At 42.6% G+C, this 14,341-nt stretch overlaps 1 long non-coding RNA gene across 2 annotated transcripts in view; it reads left to right on the top strand.

Moving 5' to 3' along the window:
- LOC146813016 (uncharacterized) overlaps positions 1-14,341 on the top strand; it is a 252,808-nt gene that overhangs the window by 157,461 nt on the left and 81,006 nt on the right. The gene's annotated exons all lie outside the window — the stretch shown is intronic.

Genomic DNA, 14,341 nt, shown 5'->3' on the forward strand with positions numbered 1-14,341 from the left:
GTTAAAGCGTGGATGGGTGGGTACGGTTTTATTCTCTCCTTCTACTAATAAGAAGAATGGCGTTGCTATTTTATGTCATAAAAAGTTACCATGTAAAGTGTTATTACAAGAAACAGATTCTGATGGTAGGTGGATATTGGCTAAGTTATCAATCAATTCTATTCCTCTGACTGTGTTTAATGTTTATGGTCCTACACAACCCGATTTACTTTTTTGGCCCTCAATTACGAGCAAATGTATTCAATATAAAGATGACTTCATTCTAGGTGGTGACTGTAACCAGATTGTGGACCCCTTTCTTGATCGTAAGTCAATGGTTCGATTCATACCTCACAAACCTCACAAGCAATTTCTTGATACTATTTCTCAAGCACATCTCACTGATTCTTGGAGGCTTTCACACCCTGACACCCTTGACTACTCCTTTTTCTCTCCTCCTCACTCATCTTTTTCTCGCCTTGACTATATTTTTCTTTCTCTCTATTTGTCGCAAAATTTAATTTCTTCTTCTATTGAACCTATACTCATCTCGGACCATGCTCCTATTGTAACGGATCTTGACTTACTTCCTCCGCATCCCAAGCCTTCTCGTTGGCGATTTAACAATTCTCTTCTTACTGATCCTTTTTTCTCCTCTTCTTTTCGCTCCTTTGCTACTGATTTCTTCCTGTTAAATGATGTTTCTAACATCTCCCCCCATCTTCTCTGGGACTCCTTTAAAGCCACGGCTCATGGGTTTGTTATTGACTTTGTTTCCAAGAAAAAGAAGCGTTTTCTTCAGAAGCAGAAAAATATACTAGCCCATATTAAATCTTTGGAGCATAAGTTCTATTCTTCCCCTAAGAATTCCGTCTCTCCGGATCTTATTCATGCCAAGCTAGAATTCAATAAATCTACTACTGATGATGCTTCGTCTATGCTTCTTCGTAGTAGTGCCCGATATTATGGTGGTCGCAATAAAGCAGGGAAGCTTTTAGCTAACTATTTTAAGTCGCGCAAGGAACGCTCCTTTATTGATTCTATTTACTCTTCTGATAATACTTTATTGCATAAAGCTCAAGACATTCTTGACCAGTTTCAGTTGTTTTATCGTACTCTTTATACACCTGAATCTTCTCCCTCTCCTTCTCTTATCCAAGCTTATTTTGACAAGCTTCCTAAGCCCTCGACTTCTCATCTTAATTTCCCAGACCTGGAAGTTGATCTTTCTTTGCATGAACTCTCTACGGCTTTGAATACTCTCACCAAAGGTAAAACTCCAGGTCCTGATGGTTTTTCAGTTGAATTTTATTTGCACGTTTCTGACCTTTTGCTCCCCAAACTTCTTTCTCTCTTTCAATCGTTTTATTTGTCGGGTAAGGCAGAGGGTACATTTCAAGAAGCCACCATCTGTCTTATTCCTAAAGACGGTCGCGATCCCAAATTCTGTAAGAACTACCGCCCGATCTCTTTAGTAAATGTGGACTATAAATTGTTTGCTAAGGTACTGGCTTTACGCCTAGATCCCCTAATGCCCCTCCTCATTGGTAAGGAGCAATGTGGTTTTGTTAAAGGTAGGCTTACCTCTGATAATTCTCACCTTTTTCTTAATGTTTTAAATCAGGTTTCATCCCTTTCTATTCCTTTAGCGGCTATTTCTGTAGACGCTGAAAAAGCCTTTGATATAGTTGACTGGTCTTTCCTATTTGCTTCTTTGCGTTGGCATGGTTTTGGCCCTCATTTTATCTCTCTTATTTCTTTGTTGTACTCTTCTCCTAAGGCTTCGGTTCTGGTCAATGGTCAAGTTTCTTCATATTTTCCTCTTCAGCGGGGTGTTCGTCAAGGTTGCCCCTTATCTCCTTTACTTTTTGTTCTTGCCCTTGAACCATTTTTGTCTTCTATCCGTACCAATGATTCCATTTCAGGTTTTCCCTATGGGGATAATCAATTGAAATGATCTGTGTATGCGGACGATATACTCCTCTTCATTTCTGCTCCAGAAACCTCCATTCCCCCTTTACTGTCCGAGTTTGACTCTTTCTCTCAGGTCTCTGGTAAATATTTTAATTACCTGTACTATTTTTGATGCGGTAAATCTAGTAAGAATAACTCAGTAAAATAAGAGGCAGAATCCGTGGTATTAGAGGTTCTGAAAGGGCTTTATTCCTCTATAAAGGAATTACAGTTCGAGCTGCAGGCATCATATTCCATCACCACGGGGGTTCAGGAAGGGAAGGCAATACATTATTGACAGGTAATCATATTTATATGAAAAGAATTACATTAAGACAGATGCAGGAGGCGTAACAGCTGATAATACAGATAAAAGTATACATACGTAATAAAAAAAGGCGTACATTTGGGCGTAACTAGAAACGTCATTATACATGATGTCACAAATGGGTGGATCCATAAGAGAATCCTGCAATGTCAGCAGAAATAATTGGCAGAGATGCGTGCGCAGCCGCATGACGTGTGATTGACGTGCAACTAGAGAGTGAAGGGGACTTGACATTTAGCTCTACATGTGGAGACAAAAGTCTGGGGGGTCAAGTCAACCTAACTCCTAAATCATATCTAATATCTTATGTTTAAAGAACTGTGTTATCCAAAAGGAAAGGTCTCTCGGACGAAATCTATTCTATACTGACTGTTAGTGCGTGTACAAGCATCTAAGTGTCTACATGAAATGCGAGGGGGCAGAAATCTTCCATGGTAACAGGGCTATGAATTACTTGCATAAAGACAGAGAAGTCGGGCCCCTTGCTCGGTAGCTGGAAGAATGTTTACCTAAACTACTAGACAGGAATGCATTGGATGAGGAGCGGAGCAGATAATCTTGAAGGTGAAATACAGTTTTTGGCAGGCAAACAGGCCGAGTCAGACACCGTTAGCCGCGCAGGGAGTAGGACAAAGTTCATGGATATAGATGCGAGCTCAGACTGGAGCTGTCAAAGGTAGAAGGCAGGAAAAGGCTTGATGGCAGAATTCAGGGCCTACTCGCCGGAACTGCAAAATGGAGTAAACGAGCCATATAAAGTAGGTGGCCTTTCATTCTTAGGAATGGAATATCCGGCCCATTCATGACGGATCTGAAAGAGGACATGTTGACGGTGGACGCACATGTGTTTGCGTCTTCATAACTGGAACTGGAGGGAACATACATGTACTTGTAGCATATACATGGAGCCGTTGGGGTCTAAGATAGGGGACATAACTGATCACAAAATTCATATTTCCTCATTCCCTCCTTGTCCCCTACGGACCCTCAGGAAATATCAATCTTCATCAATCCATCGATCTGTTCATATAGCATCATTTGTTCTTCTTTCTTCTTCCGGGATCTTGAGTGAAAACTTGGATGTGGAATACACGATGTGGCACACAGACCACAAATCGCTGGCCCACATTGTAGACATAAGCAACAACTGAATAGAATGAGAAAGCCAATACCTAGGAAGGATAGGATCCTCCATCCCCAGGCTGACAACACGCTCCAGAACCAACCGGACCAAGTCCAGGTGCCTGGATTCTGGTGTATCTGGCTTACAATCTTATGAAGGCGAGTTATGGCTTTATATACTGACGGCGAATTTTCTGGTATGAAAACACAGCAACTTGATCCGATGACCCTACAAGCTCCGCCCCTATCGGCCAGGATGACGTCAAGGACAAGACGAGTTTGAAGAACAACAATCCGCATCGCAGACTGCTCCTCTGTTAAGTTGTCTAAGGCGGAAGTAGTTTCATTTACTACGGCTTCAAGGGTTCTAGTTAATCTACGTATCAGCTTACTATTAGTGACTGTACCTATATAGGGAAAGAAACCTTTATTGAAATCTGTATATTTTTCCCATGCTGTTTCAGTGTAATCGACAATTGGGAGATCTCTCCGTTCTCTATTGTGTACTAAATGGGTATTTCTGTGATAATCAGGAGGGGCTAGGAAAACAGGTGGCAGTAGGAATGCGATGTAACAGGTACCATCCCACTCTAGAGGTAAACGTATATATGCAGTCTGACCACATACGAAGTAGGAATGACGGGAAGCTCTAAATGTAGACTTGCCTTGATCACTGAATTCTATTACAGTGGTGCATTTACTATGGCCCATATGTATCGAACCATTCTTTCTTACACATAATTCACCTTTAACTGGGAATACTGACATAGCGGGCAAAATTGGTGTGGCTTCGGATTCAACATTCAGGATCATGAGGTTAACTGTAAAATTACCTAATCCATATACTTCATTTTCTAGATCAGTTCCTGTTCTTTTGGGAAGTCCCTCCTTGTTAGGGTAGCAGACTTTAAGTAAAACTAGGTTCAGGTTTCCCCATACCCAATTGTCTTGATAAACTACTGAATTTGAATCTAAGGAATTAATCAAACTAAACCATGCTCCACAGGAGCCATTGTGCGTAAACGGATATGGAAAGAGAGGCAGAACTCCCTTATAATTCTGATAGGGAGGGAGTCGGCCACATATCCAACAATTGGTAGCATTGCTGGTCTGATGGGAATGATGTAACATACTAATGAAAGTGTTATTGCGCAGCGCAAATCTATAGGACAACTCATGCGGGGGTAATTCGCTAAAAGAATGTTCAGCAGTAACATTGTAAGCACGTTTAGAAATAGGGTAATACATATGAAGTAATACACTAGTTATGATGATCAGAAGACTTAGAAAAAACAAAATTAATAATGTTACTGTGCAGTGACTACGAAGTGATTTACAATACGCATGTTTTTTAAGCTGCATCTGTCGATTTCTTTCTCTATTCCGATCTAGAGGATACATGTCAGAGACAAATTCAACCGATTCACCTTGGAGAGGACTTAAACAATCAAATTGTCTGACTTGCTAGACCTTAATTTCAGTTTGTAAAGTTCAGTTTTCGTTGGTTCAACCAAGGGGAGCTTTGAATCAGTCTGTGAAGAAATGCAAGGTTGAGTGTTCACATCGGACGGTAGTCCATAAAATTTCTTGATATGACTCGAGTGTAACCACCCTTTACGTCCCTCGATCTTCACGGCTGTCCTTGTTGTTAGCAGAACGAGTTTAGGCGATTTCCACCTAGGCTCCAGTTGGGTCTTCCGGTCGAAATTCCGCACCAGAACCAGGTCACCTGGAACCACGTCATGGGGCTTCACCTCAGTGTTATCAGGAAAAGCTGCAGCTACCTGTGAACGACAAGATTGTAGTGCAGACATCAAGGAAGCCAGGTAATCTGTCAGCATATTACAGTCAACATCAGTTATTTTACGGGGTATAGGCGTCCCCCACATATTTGGTGGTCTACCGAAGATCACTTCATACGGGGATAGCCCTGTTTGAGAATGTGCTACCATTCTCATGTAAAAGAGTGCAACTGGTAAGGCTACTACCCAATCAACACCTTTTTCTCTACATATTTTGGACAATCTAATTTTCAGAGTTTGATTATGGCGTTCCACGAGACCTGCTGCCTCGGGATGTCGGACACAGTGGAATTTCCATTGGTAACCTAACAAAAGGGAAACGTGTTTCATCAGTTCGGATGAGAACGGCTGGCCGTTATCTGAGTAGACAACACGTGGTAAACCGTATCGTGGGAAGAATTCTCGAACTAACTGTTTGGCAGTAGTCGGGGCAGTGTAATCTGAAACCGGGTAGGCTTCTGTCCAACGGGAAAGAGCACAAACAATTACGAGAACATATTTGAATCCTCGACATCGTTCCATCTGGATATAATCCATCTGGAGGACTTCAAAAGGGTGATCAGGAGGTTGAAATCCACCCTGTTCCACGGGGATGCTTTTACCTGGGTTAAACTGACAACAGATCATACAGGTACGAACTTTTTGTTTAGCTGCTGCTCGCAAATGTTTGTTGAACCAGATGTGTTGAATGCTGTCTAGCATAGCTTTTTCTCCTAGGTGCGCTGGACTATGTATTGTGTTAATGATGACTTGAACCATGGAGTCAGGAAGAAACCATATAGATTTTTCCTTCGTCATCCATCCTTGATCCGTTTGGATCCCTCCTAATTCAGTCCATTTCTTTATTTCTTCTGGTGTAGCATGTGTCTGTATGTCAATTATATCAAGTGCAGGATCTTTAACTGTCATGCAATGTGTAGGTGTCGGAACTATTGTCTTTGTCGTGTCAGTTGTGTGAGTTTGAGCAGTCTGTTTAGCTGTTCTGTCAGCTAGGTCATTACCTTGAGAAATGATATTGGTAACTTTCGTATGGGCTTTGCATTTCATAATCGATATTGCAATGGGTAGATGAATTGCATCTAATAAAGCTTGAATGAGGGGTCCGTGCTGGATGTGGGCACCGTGAGAAGTTAAATAACCTCTCTCTCGCCACAGCACGCCGAAGTCATGAACGACTCCGAATGCATAACGTGAATCTGTGTATATGTTGACTTTCTTATTTGTGGCTTGAATACAGGCTTGTGTCAGAGCGATGAGCTCTGCTGCTTGAGCTGACAAAGTGTTAATACAATTTGTTTCAATGACTTCAGTGTCCGTTGTGACTGCATAAGCGGCCACTAACTCTCCTGTACTTGTTCTCATGCATGAACCATCTACATACAACGTCAGGTCTGGATCTGACAATGGGATATCTGTCAAGTCTTGTCTGGGTTTTGTCGTGATAGTAATGACTTCAATACAATCATGTGCTAGTGGGTCTGTTCCATTTACTGGTAAAAGTGTGGCAGGATTTAATGTATTACAACGTCTGATCTCAATGTGTGGCTGAAACAATGTCAATTCGTAACCAGTAAGTCTTGCTATAGTCAAATGTTGTGTTTGCGTTCGGTTCAAGAGAACCTCTACTGCGTGTGGTACTTGTACTGTCAATTGATGTCCTAACACTATGGCATCGCTTTGTCTGATCGCTAAAGCTGTTGCTGCCACTGATTTCAGGCACGCAGAAAGAGCCTGAGCTACGGAATCTAATGTACTAGAGAAATAAGCACATGGTTTGTATGATCCTGCTTGTTCCTGAGTGAGTACTGACAAAGCAGTACCTTCGCGTTCTGTAACAAAGAGTGTAAAATGTTTACTGTAACATGGTGTTGCTAAAACAGGTGCTTGACATAAAGCTTTCTTTAAGCTTTCAAAGGCTTGTGTATGTTCTTGAGTCCAAGGGAGGACAGTCGATGTGGCTGCCTCCTGTGTTGTCAACTGAATGAGTGGTTTTGCTAGAAATGCGTATTGAGGGATCCACTGCCTACAGTATGAAGTGAGGCCTATAAAAGCCCGCACCTCCTTTTGTGTCTTGGGTGTTGGCATGTTAGCAATGAACTGGATGCGATCGGGTGTAAGCTGTCTTCCCTCCTTGGACAGCGAGTGCCCAAGATAAACAACTTGCTGGACACAAAATTGCAGCTTAGAAGGGGACACCTTGTGCCCCTTTCCGGCCAGAAACTGTAAAACCGTTAGTGATGCTTTTTCACATTCAGGTTCGCTTCGAGCGGTGATCAGCAGATCATCGACATATTGAAGCAAGGCAGTGTTAACTGGCATGTCGATACTGTCAAGTTCTCGTTTCAGTGCTTGGCTATAGATGCTGGGGCTTTCTGTGAATCCTTGAGGTGCGCGTGTGAATTTAAAACTTCGTCCATTTAAACTGAATCCGAACAAGTATTGGCTTTCCGGATCGATTGGGACGCTAAAGAAGGCGTTCTTGAGATCAATTACAGTAAAGAACGTTGCTTTGGAATCAATGGCTGTTAATAATGAAGAGATATCTGGGACCACAGGGTATTGTGGTACAATGCATTTATTTAATTCACGCAGATCAATAACTAATCGATATACTGGCGGAGCTTTTGGATCCGTTTTTTTAAGAATCGGAATTATCGGGGAATTACATACATTTGAGTCGGTTTCCACAACCACTCCTTGTGCTATGAGCTCGTCAATGATTTGCAGTAAAGCCACTACAGCATCTGGTGGTAACTTGTATTGTCGCATTCGTGGTAGTACCACTCCTGCTTTTAGTGTGACTCGATATGGTGTAATGTTCATGCAACCAACATCAGTGGGGCCTTGTTCCCATAAATGTGTAGGTAAATTCTGAAGCCGGTGATCCATGTCTCTGGACACGTAGTGACCTTTAAAGTCACGTAGAAATAATCTTACTCCTTCCGGAGAACAACATATTATGGCTCCTAGAGCTTTCAAAGTTTTTATACCTAACAAGTTTTCTGGACATGATTTAGTAAGCAATAAATCTGTAGTTCGTGTTAATGGACCAACCGTGAGTGGAAGCGGTTGCGATACTTCATTAATGATAGGCTTTCCTGAGAATCCAAGGGAAATATTCTGTGAGCCTGAGAGGGGTGCCCCTGGAACTTCACTGCGTTGTATAGTTGTTCTGCTTGCCCCTGTATCAAGTAAAAACTTTCTGTCTTGGCCTAATAGTTCACTATGTACATAAGGTCCCTCTTGATCTACAGGAACCTCGATAAGGGGTAAGCCAACTTCCCTCTCTAGGCTATTTCATACGTATCGCTGATAATCGGGATAATCTGCTTGTGCATACTGATACATCTGTTGCGTTGTTGCTTGTGTGGCAGCAATAGGCTGCTGCTGTGATGTAACTACGATCTGTTGTGGAGCTGGCCTGGACTGTTGTGGGGCTGGCATGGACTGTGCATGTGGAGGTGCTCGTTGTTGGTTCTGATCCTGTCTAGGTGGACGTGGTCTTTCCTGTGTTTTACCTGTGGCGATATTATGTTTTAGAACTGCACAATCGTGTATATAATGACCTGGCTGTTTACAATAGTTGCATGTCCCTTTTACAGGACCTGCGGAATCACCCTTTTTATGACCGTCAACTGGAACTGACTGAGCCACAAGCATTTTCATTTTCGTGTCTTTCATACGTCTTTGTTCATGTTCTTGTTCCTCTCTAATTCTATTGTGGTGGTATTGTAACATTTGTAACATCTGTGACGGGGTGTTACCTTGCCAGGTACTCTCGAATTTCAATACTCTATTCTTGACTTGGGGCAGGGAATTTTCAACTAATTTTGTCACAAACAGATGTGGATATGACTCGCTACTTGCTTTTATGCCACTGTTAATACCAAAACATTTTTCAAATCGGGAATAGAAATCACTAGTGTCTTCATCTTGTTTCTGTTTACAGGCTGAGATTGCACCCCAGTCTTCCTTTTTCGTAGTTAATAAACGTGGCAGTACCTGCACTAGTAATCCTGGTAATGCTGTAGTCTTGTCCCCAAGCCCTGATCCTGCAGTTCGGGCCTTTTCTTCATTTTCTAACGCTGTCCAATCTATCTTTTGGTCTCCCACCTCCCAATCTTTTTCTTTGAGTTTTTCGTAAATGCCAGCAGGCATTAATACTTTCAATATTTTCATAATGTCAGGGTAGGTATATTCTCCCATGAGTAACATGTCTTTGATCTCACGGTGGAAACCCGCTGGGTCTTTGTCATGGCTAGGTACTACTTTCTTCATTTCTAATAATTCAATTTTAGTTATGGGTGTGTATACAAACACGCGTTTAAACTCATTATCATCGCCTTTAATTGGGTGTACTTCGCGTAAGGGATTCTGTCTGTCCATGTAATACGTCGTTCTTTCCTTGATGGGAATTGAGACATGTTCTGGGCATACGAAGACAATGTACTGGTTTCTGAATTCTAGAATTTCTTTAATTAAATCAGTACCTGAACCTCTCCATCTATTCGTGAGTAATTCTGTCAATATGTCGGGTAGGGGACCAGGATCAGAGTGTTGGCTTTTATATAATATAAGGAGTTGTCGAATCATGTATATACCAGCTAAACGCTGTTCGTCTGGGGTAAGGTTTAAAAACGTGTGTGCTAGCGCATCATCACTGTATTTTCCGGGACTGTCAGCCCATAGGACTGCTGACCTGGCTAATTCTTGTTCGTCCATAGAATCGAGCATATGATATCCCCTTCGTTCTCGGAGTAATTTATCAGCGGCTTGGAATAAGTGTTCAGGAGACCTTATATTTATTATAGGGGTCTGGAAATTTCTGTTACATTCTGGGCGTATTGGACGTATCGGATCATTATAGCCTCTAGTATTATTATGAGGTCTTCCTCTACCTACATAAGCCATCGTTTCTAATTGTCCTGCGGCTATTTCTGATTCTTGCTCCTCCTCTCCCTCTGATTCAATTCTGTCTGCTTCTCGTCTTTCTTTATGTATTCGTTCTACTTCCTTGCGGATCTTTCGATACATGGCGATTATACACGCCTGTTTATCATGTTTCTCGTCTGATATGTTCTGACCCCATTTGGCAAGTTTTTGCATGGTATCATGATCTGCCCCGGGCCTGTCTTGGTTCCTAATCACGCAGTTTATGAAAAAACGTAGTAGTTGTCTTTGTACATCCACTTTCTGGTATTCCATAGCTTCGTTAATACTTTCTGGGCCTCGCCCTGTTTGGACAAAGTGATATATATTGTCTAGGTGTTCAACCATTCCTGGTATCGTCATTAAATATAATGTAGCTCGTCGTATACGTAGTGATGACAGTAGCAGTCTGTCCTGCTTACCTGGCACTGGATCATATCTACAATCCACAAGATGCTCTTTAAACATGTCGAAAGTCGCTAGTTGGGGTGTACGTTGGAGTGCTAAATCTCTAAGGGTCTGTTTATTTCGCGGCGGTGTGGCAAACATGTCTGTCGTACCTCCTGTAGCACCACCCGAGGTGCTGGGCAAGAAAGGATTTGTTGGATGTAAAATAGAAATTGTAGATGCAGGAAAAGCGGTAGAAACGGACGGACCTGTTGGAACTTGTGTAGGAGTTTGTTGTTGCGGAGATACAGACGGATGATCTTGGCGTTGAACACCATCGTCATGCGGTATGTGTAGTGTGGCATTAGCATACTCGGGAGCTACGTCATCTAAATAGGAGGAAAGGAAAACATCTTTTGCGGTTTTGGGATGAACTTTGGGATGTGCCTTTGTCGGGAGCAATGGAGGTGGCAAATCTTTCGGTATTTCCGGGGTAGCCTTAGGTAACCCTTCGGCCAGAAGAGGATACATACCATTCATAAGGGTGTTTCTTTGTCTACCTATTTGTTCTGACTTTACTCGGGTACCTTCCTCAATTAATAGATTTTCTCGAGCTTTATTTGAATTCTCCTTGCTTTTCTCTTCCTGTCTGAGTGCTTTTTCTGTACGTCTATATGATTCTTTACGCCATAATTCAATGGCATCTTTCTGTGACTGTCTGGCTTTCTTTTTCCATAATTCTTCTTCTACTCTCATGATGCAATCTGCATCCCAGGTCCCAGCTGCGGGCCACCTCTGACTTTCGGCTAGGTCCTTGGTGTAGTCCACCCATAAATCAAGAAATAATACGGCGTCTAGGCCATGTTTATGATACATGAAGTACCCTGGAGTGTCCCTAGGTGGGATGGGAACAGCTTCTTCGAGTACCCCTTTTCTGGTTCTGATCTGTCTTAATTTTGAAAAGAGCAGCATTTTTAGATCTGTTTACTTAATCTTGAACACGCTTAATACAATAAACACAATAACGAACAGTCATTCACACCACAATATGTAGGACGTATTTGAAAACATTTAACATTTAACATTTAACGAACAATGATAACTAATAGGAAACTAGTTACTGGCATAATACTTGACACTAGATGATACTGAATTATGTACAAGACATACTAGATATACTGCTAAACAGTACAGATACACTGCTGAAACAGTGCAGACCGGATTTGTGTACCCAAACCCGTCTTGACCGGCACAGACTATGTGCACGTCTAAATGCCTCCCCGGCAATGGTACTCACCGGGTAGCTCGGAACGGAAGGCCTCGGAACTGAACTGGACTGGACCGGACTGGACTCGACACGGAGCTTCGGAACCTGGTGGGCCTCTGTATACCTCGGATCTTGCTCTCTCAGCTAGGCTCTGGTCGGGATACTTCGCACTTCTCACCGCCTCGTCTGGGTGTTGATCGCAGCCTCAGTCACCCCCGCCTGGCCGGAGGGAGATACAGGAAATCCTGTGGGTACGCGTTGTTGTCCGTCCAGCTGTGGCAGGAGACCGGGCCTGCAACGCACCTCCGGCGCGTGAGATGAGAAAGTGTCCCTATTCGGGCGCCAATTTATGTGGTAAATATTTTAATTACCTGTACTATTTTTGATGCGGTAAATCTAGTAAGAATAACTCAGTAAAATAAGAGGCAGAATCCGTGGTATTAGAGGTTCTGAAAGGGCTTTATTCCTCTATAAAGGAATTACAGTTCGAACTGCAGGCATCATATTCCATCACCACGGGGGTTCAGGAAGGGAAGGCAATACATTATTGACAGGTAATCATATTTATATGAAAAGAATTACATTAAGACAGATGCAGGAGGCGTAACAGCTGATAATACAGATAAAAGTATACATACGTAATAAAAAAAAGGCGTACATTTGGGCGTAACTAGAAACGTCATTATACATGATGTCACAAATGGGTGGATCCATAAGAGAATCCTGCAATGTCAGCAGAAATAATTGGCAGAGATGCGCGCGCAGCCGCATGACGTGTGATTGACGTGCAACTAGAGAGTGAAGGGGACTTGACATTTAGCTCTACATGTGGAGACAAAAGTCTGGGGGGTCAAGTCAACCTAACTCCTAAATCATATCTAATATCTTATGTTTAAAGAACTGTGTTATCCAAAAGGAAAGGTCTCTCGGACGAAATCTATTCTATACTGACTGTTAGTGCGTGTACAAGCGTCTAAGTGTCTACATGAAATGCGAGGGGGCAGAAATCTTCCATGGTAACAGGGCTATGAATTACTTGCATAAAGACAGAGAAGTCGGGCCCCTTGCTCGGTAGCTGGAAGAATGTTTACCTAAACTACTAGACAGGAATGCATTGGATGAGGAGCGGAGCAGATAATCTTGAAGGTGAAATACAGTTTTTGGCAGGCAAACAGGCCGAGTCAGACACCGTTAGCCGCGCAGGGAGTAGGACAAAGTTCATGGATATAGATGCGAGCTCAGACTGGAGCTGTCAAAGGTAGAAGGCAGGAAAAGGCTTGATGGCAGAATTCAGGGCCTACTCGCCTGAACTGCAAAATGGAGTAAACGAGCCATATAAAGTCGGTGGCCTTTCATACTTAGGAATGGAATATCCGGCCCATTCATGACGGATCTGAAAGAGGACATGTTGACGGTGGACGCACATGTGTTTGCGTCTTCATAACTGGAACTGGAGGGAACATACATGTACTTGTAGCATATACATGGAGCCGTTGGGGTCTAAGATAGGGGACATAACTGATCACAAAATTCATATTTCCTCATTCCCTCCTTGTCCCCTACGGACCCTCAGGAAATATCAATCTTCATCAATCCATCGATCTGTTCATATAGCATCATTTGTTCTTCTTTCTTCTTCCGGGATCTTGAGTGAAAACTTGGATGTGGAATACACGATGTGGCACACAGACCACAAATCGCTGGCCCACATTGTAGACATAAGCAACAACTGAATAGAATGAGAAAGCCAATACCTAGGAAGGATAGGATCCTCCATCCCCAGGCTGACAACACGCTCCAGAACCAACCGGACCAAGTCCAGGTGCCTGGATTCTGGTGTATCTGGCTTACAATCTTATGAAGGCGAGTTATGGCTTTATATACTGACGGCGAATTTTCTGGTATGAAAACACAGCAACTTGATCCGATGACCCTACAAGCTCCGCCCCTATCGGCCAGGATGACGTCAAGGACAAGACGATTTTGAAGAACAACAATCCGCATCGCAGACTGCTCCTCTGTTAAGTTGCCTAAGGCGGAAGTAGTTTCATTTACTACGGCTTCAAGGGTTCTAGTTAATCTACGTATCAGCTTACTATTAGTGACTGTACCTATATAGGGAAAGAAACCTTTATTGAAATCTGTATATTTTTCCCATGCTGTTTCAGTGTAATCGACAATTGGGAGATCTCTCCGTTCTCTATTGTGTACTAAATGGGTATTTCTGTGATAATCAGGAGGGGCTAGGAAAACAGGTGGCAGTAGGAATGCGATGTAACAGGTACCATCCCACTCTAGAGGTAAACGTATATATGCAGTCTGACCACATACGAAGTAGGAATGACGGGAAGCTCTAAATGTAGACTTGCCTTGATCACTGAATTCTATTACAGTGGTGCATTTACTATGGCCCATATGTATCGAACCATTCTTTCTTACACATAATTCACCTTTAACTGGGAATACTGACATAGCGGGCAAAATTGGTGTGGCTTCGGATTCAACATTCAGGATCATGAGGTTAACTGTAAAATTACCTAATCCATATACTTCATTTTCTAGATCAGTTCCTGT

The sequence above is a fragment of the Triturus cristatus genome, chromosome 7 (genome assembly GCF_964204655.1).
Source record: "Triturus cristatus chromosome 7, aTriCri1.1, whole genome shotgun sequence".
NCBI classification, from domain to species: domain Eukaryota; kingdom Metazoa; phylum Chordata; class Amphibia; order Caudata; family Salamandridae; genus Triturus; species Triturus cristatus.